The 14,053-nt window shown below is 51.7% G+C and overlaps 10 non-coding genes across 10 annotated transcripts; 5 read left to right on the top strand and 5 right to left on the bottom strand.

The window, feature by feature from the left end:
• Window positions 1-49: 49 nt before the first annotated feature.
• trnar-acg (transfer RNA arginine (anticodon ACG)) lies at window positions 50-122 on the bottom strand. Its single transcript has one exon. It is a non-coding gene; the product is annotated as a tRNA-Arg (tRNA).
• A 1,412-nt stretch (window positions 123-1,534) lies between these two features.
• On the top strand, window positions 1,535-1,627 carry trnay-gua (transfer RNA tyrosine (anticodon GUA)). Its single transcript has 2 exons — window positions 1,535-1,571; window positions 1,592-1,627. It is a non-coding gene; the product is annotated as a tRNA-Tyr (tRNA).
• A 1,273-nt stretch (window positions 1,628-2,900) lies between these two features.
• Window positions 2,901-2,973, bottom strand: trnar-acg (transfer RNA arginine (anticodon ACG)). Its single transcript has one exon. It is a non-coding gene; the product is annotated as a tRNA-Arg (tRNA).
• A 1,412-nt stretch (window positions 2,974-4,385) lies between these two features.
• On the top strand, window positions 4,386-4,478 carry trnay-gua (transfer RNA tyrosine (anticodon GUA)). Its single transcript has 2 exons — window positions 4,386-4,422; window positions 4,443-4,478. It is a non-coding gene; the product is annotated as a tRNA-Tyr (tRNA).
• A 1,273-nt stretch (window positions 4,479-5,751) lies between these two features.
• trnar-acg (transfer RNA arginine (anticodon ACG)) lies at window positions 5,752-5,824 on the bottom strand. The gene has a single exon. It is a non-coding gene; the product is annotated as a tRNA-Arg (tRNA).
• Window positions 5,825-7,236: 1,412 nt separating this feature from the next.
• trnay-gua (transfer RNA tyrosine (anticodon GUA)) lies at window positions 7,237-7,329 on the top strand. Its single transcript has 2 exons — window positions 7,237-7,273; window positions 7,294-7,329. It is a non-coding gene; the product is annotated as a tRNA-Tyr (tRNA).
• A 1,273-nt stretch (window positions 7,330-8,602) lies between these two features.
• On the bottom strand, window positions 8,603-8,675 carry trnar-acg (transfer RNA arginine (anticodon ACG)). The gene has a single exon. It is a non-coding gene; the product is annotated as a tRNA-Arg (tRNA).
• Window positions 8,676-10,087: 1,412 nt separating this feature from the next.
• On the top strand, window positions 10,088-10,180 carry trnay-gua (transfer RNA tyrosine (anticodon GUA)). The gene is made up of 2 exons: window positions 10,088-10,124; window positions 10,145-10,180. It is a non-coding gene; the product is annotated as a tRNA-Tyr (tRNA).
• A 1,273-nt stretch (window positions 10,181-11,453) lies between these two features.
• On the bottom strand, window positions 11,454-11,526 carry trnar-acg (transfer RNA arginine (anticodon ACG)). Its single transcript has one exon. It is a non-coding gene; the product is annotated as a tRNA-Arg (tRNA).
• Window positions 11,527-12,938: 1,412 nt separating this feature from the next.
• On the top strand, window positions 12,939-13,031 carry trnay-gua (transfer RNA tyrosine (anticodon GUA)). Its single transcript has 2 exons — window positions 12,939-12,975; window positions 12,996-13,031. It is a non-coding gene; the product is annotated as a tRNA-Tyr (tRNA).
• Window positions 13,032-14,053: the final 1,022 nt, after the last annotated feature.

Raw genomic sequence — 14,053 nt, forward strand, 5'->3', positions numbered from 1 at the left:
AGCTCGCAAGCGCAGAAAGTCACAATGCATAGTTTGTACAAAAACAGCACGAGCCAGGTAGGAGTCGAACCTACAATCTTCTGATCCGTAGTCAGACACGTTATCCAATGCGCCACTGGCCCCAAAGGTACATTTGCACTTGCAGCTCACAGTCTGCACAGCTGCAGTGTTTGCAGCTCCACGGGTGGGAATGGTCAGAGTCGCTTGGTGATCAATCAGCAAAGAGAATCACCTTCACTGCTTCCCTTCCATGCTTGAGCTTGAACAGTGGTGAAGTACACGAGCATGCAAAGCAAGGTTATCCTTAGGTTTCTGCCGCAATTCCAGCTCAAAGGTGCAGCTGCCATTTTGGAGTAAGCAGCAATTAGCCGAAGCCAGTGCTCTTAACTTGACAGGTTGCTTTGAAGGAACATGTTGTCGCCAATGCGCAGAATGTCTCCTTTGCTCTCTGAAAACACCCTGCACACAGCTGTTTCACATGTGCAGCTGCTTCTGTGCGCCAGCAGACCGTTGCTTTTTCTTTCCAAAAAGAGACTTTTTTGATAAAATTTGCAAGCATACATTACATAACAGTTGAAATTTGACATGACATCAAGTGCAATACAGATCAGTTTCTCTCATTACACTACAAGAGGTGCCTCACTGTACTTGCCAGCATTTCACGTGCGACATTCTGTGGTGCGTACAAGCAGCTCCGTGGAGCAGTAACTCTTCCAAACACTCAGTACTTCCTTGGAAGAAAAAGAAGCCTCCTGTCAGTCACACGGGCTTCTCGGCTGCTCCTTCACACTGGTGGCGGTTGCTAGTTTCCGCTCACTTCGCTTGCCTTCCGTCAGCTCCAGCTCTTTTCGGCTTCTTTCATCATTTTTCTGGCTTGCGGTCCTGCAGCTGCTCGCCTGCTGGTGCTCAGACATGCTGACTGGAGCAAAGCATTGAATATGTTCTCGCAGGCGGCCAACCGGAAGCAGGATTTCCTTGCAGGCCGCAGGTCAACTAGGAGGGACACCTGCCAAGCTTCAGTGCGTCCCTCGGGACATAGTCCTGGACCTTGGAATGTGCCAATCGGCAACGCTCGGTCGTCGACAGCTCCTCGCACCGGAAGACCAGCAAAATTCGGACAGACCAAAGTGCGGCTTTCACCGCGTTGAAGTTCCTCTCGCAGCAGTTGATGCTTATCGTGGTGTGCGTCACTTGGCATTGCCAAGTCAGGACTTTCAGATAATGAGAGTGCCTACTGCGCTGAGAAGGGACTTGAGAAAGCGACGCCAAAGGTGGCGCGCCCAAGTAAGTCAGCTTGCCTGGTGTCCCGAGTCATAATGCAAAGTTTGCATAAATCTGCCAGCCAGGAAGGAGTGCACGCTATCAGCTTGCGATCCACAGACGGAAGCCTTATCCATTACACTACTCGCACAAGCTGCGGGGAGCAGCTGGCGGCTCACGGTGCCACAGTGCTGCGCCATCAATAGGCGCACAAGGCCCTGAGTGGCCAAAAGTGCATGGCACTAAATCAGCTGCATGTGCCACAACTCCTGCCCCTTCGATAGCTCAGCTGGTAGAGCGGAGGACTGTAGAGGAAAATCAAAACACTGACATCCTGAGGTCGCTGGTTCAATTCCGGCTCGAAGGAACAACGGCCTTTTTCCACTACGTCTGCACAATGCCACAATTTGCTCGAGGCAGCACTCTAAATTTCACAAGTGCACAACGCGCTCGGATCTTGCGAACAAGGCGCACCAACCCCCTTTTCCTCTCTCATAACAGCCCGCACACAGTTCTTTCACTTCTGCACTTGCACCTGCTGCTCAGCACACAGCCCTGTACCTCAAAAATACACTTCCGACACAACATTACACAACTCTTCAAATTTCACCTCCGATAAAGTGCAATGCACATCCCTTACTTTCAATACACTACATCAGCTGCCTCACTACACTTGCCGAACTAGCTTATATTTACAATGTACATTTACATTTCATCACCAACATTCTCCGCTGCCACAGCCCCAGGGCTTTTACACAGTTTCCAGCCGCTCGCTATACTATGGCGCCAGACTCTTACAGAGTGGCCTTTCCTCACGCACCCTTTTGCGTCAGCTGCCCCAAGCAGGGAGTTCTTTGAAGTAGTATGCTCAGCACTCACTAGAAAACAAAAGAAATCTTGTGTCAGTCAGACAGGGTTCTAGGCTGCACCCTGACGCTCGGGGTGGCTGCTCGTTTCCGCTCAGCTGGCTTGCCTTGCGCAAGCTCCGGCTCTTTTTGGCTTCGTCCATGGTTATTGTGGCTTGCGGTCCTGCAGCTGCTCGCCTGCTGGTGCTCGCACATGCTGATTGGAGCAAAGCATTGAATGCCTTGAGGCAGCCGGCCAAGCCGAAGCAGGATTTCCCTGCTGCTCACGGACCAAGTTGAGGGTGGTGCTGAGGAGCTCCTGCCAAACAAGCTAGGCTAACAACCCCAACAACACTGGGGAATTAGCTCAAGTGGTAGAGCGCTCGCTTTGCATGCGAGAGGTAGCGGGATCGATGCCTGCATTCTCCACTTCTTTCTTAGCTCCGCTCCGCTCGGCCAGTTCTTGGCACTCAACAGTGGCGCCGGCTCTTCTTCTCCCAATTGGTTGCACCTGCTCAGCCACAAAGTGCTGAAAAGGCTTCATATCCTTTCTTGTGCTGTGGCAAGCAAGGCTTCTTGACTTTTCCACCTTGGAAAGCTGAGTTGAGTGAAGGGGAAAAGAAAAGGCTTTGCAGCATTGCATACTTTGAGTGCGGATTGCATTGAGGAGCTTCGCATTTTGAGAGTGAAAAATGCCTACGCCGCTATGAAGGCACTTGCCCTGCAAGGAATCAGGCAGCACGGCCAGCTCGCAAGCGCAGAAAGTCACAATGCATAGTTTGTACAAAAACAGCACGAGCCAGGTAGGAGTCGAACCTACAATCTTCTGATCCGTAGTCAGACACGTTATCCATTGCGCCACTGGCCCCAAAGGTACATTTGCACTTGCAGCTCACAGTCTGCACAGCTGCAGTGTTTGCAGCTCCACGGGTGGGAATGGTCAGAGTCGCTTGGTGATCAATCAGCAAAGAGAATCACCTTCACTGCTTCCCTTCCATGCTTGAGCTTGAACAGTGGTGAAGTACACGAGCATGCAAAGCAAGGTTATCCTTAGGTTTCTGCCGCAATTCCAGCTCAAAGGTGCAGCTGCCATTTTGGAGTAAGCAGCAATTAGCCGAAGCCAGTGCTCTTAACTTGACAGGTTGCTTTGAAGGAACATGTTGTCGCCAATGCGCAGAATGTCTCCTTTGCTCTCTGAAAACACCCTGCACACAGCTGTTTCACATGTGCAGCTGCTTCTGTGCGCCAGCAGACCGTTGCTTTTTCTTTCCAAAAAGAGACTTTTTTGATAACATTTGCAAGCATACATTACATAACAGTTGAAATTTGACATGACATCAAGTGCAATACAGATCAGTTTCTCTCATTACACTACAAGAGGTGCCTCACTGTACTTGCCAGCATTTCACGTGCGACATTCTGTGGTGCGTACAAGCAGCTCCGTGGAGCAGTAACTCTTCCAAACACTCAGTACTTCCTTGGAAGAAAAAGAAGCCTCCTGTCAGTCACACGGGCTTCTCGGCTGCTCCTTCACACTGGTGGCGGTTGCTAGTTTCCGCTCACTTCGCTTGCCTTCCGTCAGCTCCAGCTCTTTTCGGCTTCTTTCATCATTTTTCTGGCTTGCGGTCCTGCAGCTGCTCGCCTGCTGGTGCTCAGACATGCTGACTGGAGCAAAGCATTGAATATGTTCTCGCAGGCGGCCAACCGGAAGCAGGATTTCCTTGCAGGCCGCAGGTCAACTAGGAGGGACACCTGCCAAGCTTCAGTGCGTCCCTCGGGACATAGTCCTGGACCTTGGAATGTGCCAATCGGCAACGCTCGGTCGTCGACAGCTCCTCGCACCGGAAGACCAGCAAAATTCGGACAGACCAAAGTGCGGCTTTCACCGCGTTGAAGTTCCTCTCGCAGCAGTTGATGCTTATCGTGGTGTGCGTCACTTGGCATTGCCAAGTCAGGACTTTCAGATAATGAGAGTGCCTACTGCGCTGAGAAGGGACTTGAGAAAGCGACGCCAAAGGTGGCGCGCCCAAGTAAGTCAGCTTGCCTGGTGTCCCGAGTCATAATGCAAAGTTTGCATAAATCTGCCAGCCAGGAAGGAGTGCACGCTATCAGCTTGCGATCCACAGACGGAAGCCTTATCCATTACACTACTCGCACAAGCTGCGGGGAGCAGCTGGCGGCTCACGGTGCCACAGTGCTGCGCCATCAATAGGCGCACAAGGCCCTGAGTGGCCAAAAGTGCATGGCACTAAATCAGCTGCATGTGCCACAACTCCTGCCCCTTCGATAGCTCAGCTGGTAGAGCGGAGGACTGTAGAGGAAAATCAAAACACTGACATCCTGAGGTCGCTGGTTCAATTCCGGCTCGAAGGAACAACGGCCTTTTTCCACTACGTCTGCACAATGCCACAATTTGCTCGAGGCAGCACTCTAAATTTCACAAGTGCACAACGCGCTCGGATCTTGCGAACAAGGCGCACCAACCCCCTTTTCCTCTCTCATAACAGCCCGCACACAGTTCTTTCACTTCTGCACTTGCACCTGCTGCTCAGCACACAGCCCTGTACCTCAAAAATACACTTCCGACACAACATTACACAACTCTTCAAATTTCACCTCCGATAAAGTGCAATGCACATCCTTTACTTTCAATACACTACATCAGCTGCCTCACTACACTTGCCGAACTAGCTTATATTTACAATGTACATTTACATTTCATCACCAACATTCTCCGCTGCCACAGCCCCAGGGCTTTTACACAGTTTCCAGCCGCTCGCTATACTATGGCGCCAGACTCTTACAGAGTGGCCTTTCCTCACGCACCCTTTTGCGTCAGCTGCCCCAAGCAGGGAGTTCTTTGAAGTAGTATGCTCAGCACTCACTAGAAAACAAAAGAAATCTTGTGTCAGTCAGACAGGGTTCTAGGCTGCACCCTGACGCTCGGGGTGGCTGCTCGTTTCCGCTCAGCTGGCTTGCCTTGCGCAAGCTCCGGCTCTTTTTGGCTTCGTCCATGGTTATTGTGGCTTGCGGTCCTGCAGCTGCTCGCCTGCTGGTGCTCGCACATGCTGATTGGAGCAAAGCATTGAATGCCTTGAGGCAGCCGGCCAAGCCGAAGCAGGATTTCCCTGCTGCTCACGGACCAAGTTGAGGGTGGTGCTGAGGAGCTCCTGCCAAACAAGCTAGGCTAACAACCCCAACAACACTGGGGAATTAGCTCAAGTGGTAGAGCGCTCGCTTTGCATGCGAGAGGTAGCGGGATCGATGCCTGCATTCTCCACTTCTTTCTTAGCTCCGCTCCGCTCGGCCAGTTCTTGGCACTCAACAGTGGCGCCGGCTCTTCTTCTCCCAATTGGTTGCACCTGCTCAGCCACAAAGTGCTGAAAAGGCTTCATATCCTTTCTTGTGCTGTGGCAAGCAAGGCTTCTTGACTTTTCCACCTTGGAAAGCTGAGTTGAGTGAAGGGGAAAAGAAAAGGCTTTGCAGCATTGCATACTTTGAGTGCGGATTGCATTGAGGAGCTTCGCATTTTGAGAGTGAAAAATGCCTACGCCGCTATGAAGGCACTTGCCCTGCAAGGAATCAGGCAGCACGGCCAGCTCGCAAGCGCAGAAAGTCACAATGCATAGTTTGTACAAAAACAGCACGAGCCAGGTAGGAGTCGAACCTACAATCTTCTGATCCGTAGTCAGACACGTTATCCATTGCGCCACTGGCCCCAAAGGTACATTTGCACTTGCAGCTCACAGTCTGCACAGCTGCAGTGTTTGCAGCTCCACGGGTGGGAATGGTCAGAGTCGCTTGGTGATCAATCAGCAAAGAGAATCACCTTCACTGCTTCCCTTCCATGCTTGAGCTTGAACAGTGGTGAAGTACACGAGCATGCAAAGCAAGGTTATCCTTAGGTTTCTGCCGCAATTCCAGCTCAAAGGTGCAGCTGCCATTTTGGAGTAAGCAGCAATTAGCCGAAGCCAGTGCTCTTAACTTGACAGGTTGCTTTGAAGGAACATGTTGTCGCCAATGCGCAGAATGTCTCCTTTGCTCTCTGAAAACACCCTGCACACAGCTGTTTCACATGTGCAGCTGCTTCTGTGCGCCAGCAGACCGTTGCTTTTTCTTTCCAAAAAGAGACTTTTTTGATAACATTTGCAAGCATACATTACATAACAGTTGAAATTTGACATGACATCAAGTGCAATACAGATCAGTTTCTCTCATTACACTACAAGAGGTGCCTCACTGTACTTGCCAGCATTTCACGTGCGACATTCTGTGGTGCGTACAAGCAGCTCCGTGGAGCAGTAACTCTTCCAAACACTCAGTACTTCCTTGGAAGAAAAAGAAGCCTCCTGTCAGTCACACGGGCTTCTCGGCTGCTCCTTCACACTGGTGGCGGTTGCTAGTTTCCGCTCACTTCGCTTGCCTTCCGTCAGCTCCAGCTCTTTTCGGCTTCTTTCATCATTTTTCTGGCTTGCGGTCCTGCAGCTGCTCGCCTGCTGGTGCTCAGACATGCTGACTGGAGCAAAGCATTGAATATGTTCTCGCAGGCGGCCAACCGGAAGCAGGATTTCCTTGCAGGCCGCAGGTCAACTAGGAGGGACACCTGCCAAGCTTCAGTGCGTCCCTCGGGACATAGTCCTGGACCTTGGAATGTGCCAATCGGCAACGCTCGGTCGTCGACAGCTCCTCGCACCGGAAGACCAGCAAAATTCGGACAGACCAAAGTGCGGCTTTCACCGCGTTGAAGTTCCTCTCGCAGCAGTTGATGCTTATCGTGGTGTGCGTCACTTGGCATTGCCAAGTCAGGACTTTCAGATAATGAGAGTGCCTACTGCGCTGAGAAGGGACTTGAGAAAGCGACGCCAAAGGTGGCGCGCCCAAGTAAGTCAGCTTGCCTGGTGTCCCGAGTCATAATGCAAAGTTTGCATAAATCTGCCAGCCAGGAAGGAGTGCACGCTATCAGCTTGCGATCCACAGACGGAAGCCTTATCCATTACACTACTCGCACAAGCTGCGGGGAGCAGCTGGCGGCTCACGGTGCCACAGTGCTGCGCCATCAATAGGCGCACAAGGCCCTGAGTGGCCAAAAGTGCATGGCACTAAATCAGCTGCATGTGCCACAACTCCTGCCCCTTCGATAGCTCAGCTGGTAGAGCGGAGGACTGTAGAGGAAAATCAAAACACTGACATCCTGAGGTCGCTGGTTCAATTCCGGCTCGAAGGAACAACGGCCTTTTTCCACTACGTCTGCACAATGCCACAATTTGCTCGAGGCAGCACTCTAAATTTCACAAGTGCACAACGCGCTCGGATCTTGCGAACAAGGCGCACCAACCCCCTTTTCCTCTCTCATAACAGCCCGCACACAGTTCTTTCACTTCTGCACTTGCACCTGCTGCTCAGCACACAGCCCTGTACCTCAAAAATACACTTCCGACACAACATTACACAACTCTTCAAATTTCACCTCCGATAAAGTGCAATGCACATCCCTTACTTTCAATACACTACATCAGCTGCCTCACTACACTTGCCGAACTAGCTTATATTTACAATGTACATTTACATTTCATCACCAACATTCTCCGCTGCCACAGCCCCAGGGCTTTTACACAGTTTCCAGCCGCTCGCTATACTATGGCGCCAGACTCTTACAGAGTGGCCTTTCCTCACGCACCCTTTTGCGTCAGCTGCCCCAAGCAGGGAGTTCTTTGAAGTAGTATGCTCAGCACTCACTAGAAAACAAAAGAAATCTTGTGTCAGTCAGACAGGGTTCTAGGCTGCACCCTGACGCTCGGGGTGGCTGCTCGTTTCCGCTCAGCTGGCTTGCCTTGCGCAAGCTCCGGCTCTTTTTGGCTTCGTCCATGGTTATTGTGGCTTGCGGTCCTGCAGCTGCTCGCCTGCTGGTGCTCGCACATGCTGATTGGAGCAAAGCATTGAATGCCTTGAGGCAGCCGGCCAAGCCGAAGCAGGATTTCCCTGCTGCTCACGGACCAAGTTGAGGGTGGTGCTGAGGAGCTCCTGCCAAACAAGCTAGGCTAACAACCCCAACAACACTGGGGAATTAGCTCAAGTGGTAGAGCGCTCGCTTTGCATGCGAGAGGTAGCGGGATCGATGCCTGCATTCTCCACTTCTTTCTTAGCTCCGCTCCGCTCGGCCAGTTCTTGGCACTCAACAGTGGCGCCGGCTCTTCTTCTCCCAATTGGTTGCACCTGCTCAGCCACAAAGTGCTGAAAAGGCTTCATATCCTTTCTTGTGCTGTGGCAAGCAAGGCTTCTTGACTTTTCCACCTTGGAAAGCTGAGTTGAGTGAAGGGGAAAAGAAAAGGCTTTGCAGCATTGCATACTTTGAGTGCGGATTGCATTGAGGAGCTTCGCATTTTGAGAGTGAAAAATGCCTACGCCGCTATGAAGGCACTTGCCCTGCAAGGAATCAGGCAGCACGGCCAGCTCGCAAGCGCAGAAAGTCACAATGCATAGTTTGTACAAAAACAGCACGAGCCAGGTAGGAGTCGAACCTACAATCTTCTGATCCGTAGTCAGACACGTTATCCATTGCGCCACTGGCCCCAAAGGTACATTTGCACTTGCAGCTCACAGTCTGCACAGCTGCAGTGTTTGCAGCTCCACGGGTGGGAATGGTCAGAGTCGCTTGGTGATCAATCAGCAAAGAGAATCACCTTCACTGCTTCCCTTCCATGCTTGAGCTTGAACAGTGGTGAAGTACACGAGCATGCAAAGCAAGGTTATCCTTAGGTTTCTGCCGCAATTCCAGCTCAAAGGTGCAGCTGCCATTTTGGAGTAAGCAGCAATTAGCCGAAGCCAGTGCTCTTAACTTGACAGGTTGCTTTGAAGGAACATGTTGTCGCCAATGCGCAGAATGTCTCCTTTGCTCTCTGAAAACACCCTGCACACAGCTGTTTCACATGTGCAGCTGCTTCTGTGCGCCAGCAGACCGTTGCTTTTTCTTTCCAAAAAGAGACTTTTTTGATAAAATTTGCAAGCATACATTACATAACAGTTGAAATTTGACATGACATCAAGTGCAATACAGATCAGTTTCTCTCATTACACTACAAGAGGTGCCTCACTGTACTTGCCAGCATTTCACGTGCGACATTCTGTGGTGCGTACAAGCAGCTCCGTGGAGCAGTAACTCTTCCAAACACTCAGTACTTCCTTGGAAGAAAAAGAAGCCTCCTGTCAGTCACACGGGCTTCTCGGCTGCTCCTTCACACTGGTGGCGGTTGCTAGTTTCCGCTCACTTCGCTTGCCTTCCGTCAGCTCCAGCTCTTTTCGGCTTCTTTCATCATTTTTCTGGCTTGCGGTCCTGCAGCTGCTCGCCTGCTGGTGCTCAGACATGCTGACTGGAGCAAAGCATTGAATATGTTCTCGCAGGCGGCCAACCGGAAGCAGGATTTCCTTGCAGGCCGCAGGTCAACTAGGAGGGACACCTGCCAAGCTTCAGTGCGTCCCTCGGGACATAGTCCTGGACCTTGGAATGTGCCAATCGGCAACGCTCGGTCGTCGACAGCTCCTCGCACCGGAAGACCAGCAAAATTCGGACAGACCAAAGTGCGGCTTTCACCGCGTTGAAGTTCCTCTCGCAGCAGTTGATGCTTATCGTGGTGTGCGTCACTTGGCATTGCCAAGTCAGGACTTTCAGATAATGAGAGTGCCTACTGCGCTGAGAAGGGACTTGAGAAAGCGACGCCAAAGGTGGCGCGCCCAAGTAAGTCAGCTTGCCTGGTGTCCCGAGTCATAATGCAAAGTTTGCATAAATCTGCCAGCCAGGAAGGAGTGCACGCTATCAGCTTGCGATCCACAGACGGAAGCCTTATCCATTACACTACTCGCACAAGCTGCGGGGAGCAGCTGGCGGCTCACGGTGCCACAGTGCTGCGCCATCAATAGGCGCACAAGGCCCTGAGTGGCCAAAAGTGCATGGCACTAAATCAGCTGCATGTGCCACAACTCCTGCCCCTTCGATAGCTCAGCTGGTAGAGCGGAGGACTGTAGAGGAAAATCAAAACACTGACATCCTGAGGTCGCTGGTTCAATTCCGGCTCGAAGGAACAACGGCCTTTTTCCACTACGTCTGCACAATGCCACAATTTGCTCGAGGCAGCACTCTAAATTTCACAAGTGCACAACGCGCTCGGATCTTGCGAACAAGGCGCACCAACCCCCTTTTCCTCTCTCATAACAGCCCGCACACAGTTCTTTCACTTCTGCACTTGCACCTGCTGCTCAGCACACAGCCCTGTACCTCAAAAATACACTTCCGACACAACATTACACAACTCTTCAAATTTCACCTCCGATAAAGTGCAATGCACATCCCTTACTTTCAATACACTACATCAGCTGCCTCACTACACTTGCCGAACTAGCTTATATTTACAATGTACATTTACATTTCATCACCAACATTCTCCGCTGCCACAGCCCCAGGGCTTTTACACAGTTTCCAGCCGCTCGCTATACTATGGCGCCAGACTCTTACAGAGTGGCCTTTCCTCACGCACCCTTTTGCGTCAGCTGCCCCAAGCAGGGAGTTCTTTGAAGTAGTATGCTCAGCACTCACTAGAAAACAAAAGAAATCTTGTGTCAGTCAGACAGGGTTCTAGGCTGCACCCTGACGCTCGGGGTGGCTGCTCGTTTCCGCTCAGCTGGCTTGCCTTGCGCAAGCTCCGGCTCTTTTTGGCTTCGTCCATGGTTATTGTGGCTTGCGGTCCTGCAGCTGCTCGCCTGCTGGTGCTCGCACATGCTGATTGGAGCAAAGCATTGAATGCCTTGAGGCAGCCGGCCAAGCCGAAGCAGGATTTCCCTGCTGCTCACGGACCAAGTTGAGGGTGGTGCTGAGGAGCTCCTGCCAAACAAGCTAGGCTAACAACCCCAACAACACTGGGGAATTAGCTCAAGTGGTAGAGCGCTTGCTTTGCATGCGAGAGGTAGCGGGATCGATGCCTGCATTCTCCACTTCTTTCTTAGCTCCGCTCCGCTCGGCCAGTTCTTGGCACTCAACAGTGGCGCCGGCTCTTCTTCTCCCAATTGGTTGCACCTGCTCAGCCACAAAGTGCTGAAAAGGCTTCATATCCTTTCTTGTGCTGTGGCAAGCAAGGCTTCTTGACTTTTCCACCTTGGAAAGCTGAGTTGAGTGAAGGGGAAAAGAAAAGGCTTTGCAGCATTGCATACTTTGAGTGCGGATTGCATTGAGGAGCTTCGCATTTTGAGAGTGAAAAATGCCTACGCCGCTATGAAGGCACTTGCCCTGCAAGGAATCAGGCAGCACGGCCAGCTCGCAAGCGCAGAAAGTCACAATGCATAGTTTGTACAAAAACAGCACGAGCCAGGTAGGAGTCGAACCTACAATCTTCTGATCCGTAGTCAGACACGTTATCCATTGCGCCACTGGCCCCAAAGGTACATTTGCACTTGCAGCTCACAGTCTGCACAGCTGCAGTGTTTGCAGCTCCACGGGTGGGAATGGTCAGAGTCGCTTGGTGATCAATCAGCAAAGAGAATCACCTTCACTGCTTCCCTTCCATGCTTGAGCTTGAACAGTGGTGAAGTACACGAGCATGCAAAGCAAGGTTATCCTTAGGTTTCTGCCGCAATTCCAGCTCAAAGGTGCAGCTGCCATTTTGGAGTAAGCAGCAATTAGCCGAAGCCAGTGCTCTTAACTTGACAGGTTGCTTTGAAGGAACATGTTGTCGCCAATGCGCAGAATGTCTCCTTTGCTCTCTGAAAACACCCTGCACACAGCTGTTTCACATGTGCAGCTGCTTCTGTGCGCCAGCAGACCGTTGCTTTTTCTTTCCAAAAAGAGACTTTTTTGATAACATTTGCAAGCATACATTACATAACAGTTGAAATTTGACATGACATCAAGTGCAATACAGATCAGTTTCTCTCATTACACTACAAGAGGTGCCTCACTGTACTTGCCAGCATTTCACGTGCGACATTCTGTGGTGCGTACAAGCAGCTCCGTGGAGCAGTAACTCTTCCAAACACTCAGTACTTCCTTGGAAGAAAAAGAAGCCTCCTGTCAGTCACACGGGCTTCTCGGCTGCTCCTTCACACTGGTGGCGGTTGCTAGTTTCCGCTCACTTCGCTTGCCTTCCGTCAGCTCCAGCTCTTTTCGGCTTCTTTCATCATTTTTCTGGCTTGCGGTCCTGCAGCTGCTCGCCTGCTGGTGCTCAGACATGCTGACTGGAGCAAAGCATTGAATATGTTCTCGCAGGCGGCCAACCGGAAGCAGGATTTCCTTGCAGGCCGCAGGTCAACTAGGAGGGACACCTGCCAAGCTTCAGTGCGTCCCTCGGGACATAGTCCTGGACCTTGGAATGTGCCAATCGGCAACGCTCGGTCGTCGACAGCTCCTCGCACCGGAAGACCAGCAAAATTCGGACAGACCAAAGTGCGGCTTTCACCGCGTTGAAGTTCCTCTCGCAGCAGTTGATGCTTATCGTGGTGTGCGTCACTTGGCATTGCCAAGTCAGGACTTTCAGATAATGAGAGTGCCTACTGCGCTGAGAAGGGACTTGAGAAAGCGACGCCAAAGGTGGCGCGCCCAAGTAAGTCAGCTTGCCTGGTGTCCCGAGTCATAATGCAAAGTTTGCATAAATCTGCCAGCCAGGAAGGAGTGCACGCTATCAGCTTGCGATCCACAGACGGAAGCCTTATCCATTACACTACTCGCACAAGCTGCGGGGAGCAGCTGGCGGCTCACGGTGCCACAGTGCTGCGCCATCAATAGGCGCACAAGGCCCTGAGTGGCCAAAAGTGCATGGCACTAAATCAGCTGCATGTGCCACAACTCCTGCCCCTTCGATAGCTCAGCTGGTAGAGCGGAGGACTGTAGAGGAAAATCAAAACACTGACATCCTGAGGTCGCTGGTTCAATTCCGGCTCGAAGGAACAACGGCCTTTTTCCACTACGTCTGCACAATGCCACAATTTGCTCGAGGCAGCACTCTAAATTTCACAAGTGCACAACGCGCTCGGATCTTGCGAACAAGGCGCACCAACCCCCTTTTCCTCTCTCATAACAGCCCGCACACAGTTCTTTCACTTCTGCACTTGCACCTGCTGCTCAGCACACAGCCCTGTACCTCAAAAATACACTTCCGACACAACATTACACAACTCTTCAAATTTCACCTCCGATAAAGTGCAATGCACATCCCTTACTTTCAATACACTACATCAGCTGCCTCACTACACTTGCCGAACTAGCTTATATTTACAATGTACATTTACATTTCATCACCAACATTCTCCGCTGCCACAGCCCCAGGGCTTTTACACAGTTTCCAGCCGCTCGCTATACTATGGCGCCAGACTCTTACAGAGTGGCCTTTCCTCACGCACCCTTTTGCGTCAGCTGCCCCAAGCAGGGAGTTCTTTGAAGTAGTATGCTCAGCACTCACTAGAAAACAAAAGAAATCTTGTGTCAGTCAGACAGGGTTCTAGGCTGCACCCTGACGCTCGGGGTGGCTGCTCGTTTCCGCTCAGCTGGCTTGCCTTGCGCAAGCTCCGGCTCTTTTTGGCTTCGTCCATGGTTATTGTGGCTTGCGGTCCTGCAGCTGCTCGCCTGCTGGTGCTCGCACATGCTGATTGGAGCAAAGCATTGAATGCCTTGAGGCAGCCGGCCAAGCCGAAGCAGGATTTCCCTGCTGCTCACGGACCAAGTTGAGGGTGGTGCTGAGGAGCTCCTGCCAAACAAGCTAGGCTAACAACCCCAACAACACTGGGGAATTAGCTCAAGTGGTAGAGCGCTCGCTTTGCATGCGAGAGGTAGCGGGATCGATGCCTGCATTCTCCACTTCTTTCTTAGCTCCGCTCCGCTCGGCCAGTTCTTGGCACTCAACAGTGGCGCCGGCTCTTCTTCTCCCAATTGGTTGCACCTGCTCAGCCACAAAGTGCTGAAAAGGCTTCAT

Source organism: Heterodontus francisci, chromosome 5 (assembly GCF_036365525.1).
Source record: "Heterodontus francisci isolate sHetFra1 chromosome 5, sHetFra1.hap1, whole genome shotgun sequence".
Classification (NCBI taxonomy): domain Eukaryota; kingdom Metazoa; phylum Chordata; class Chondrichthyes; order Heterodontiformes; family Heterodontidae; genus Heterodontus; species Heterodontus francisci.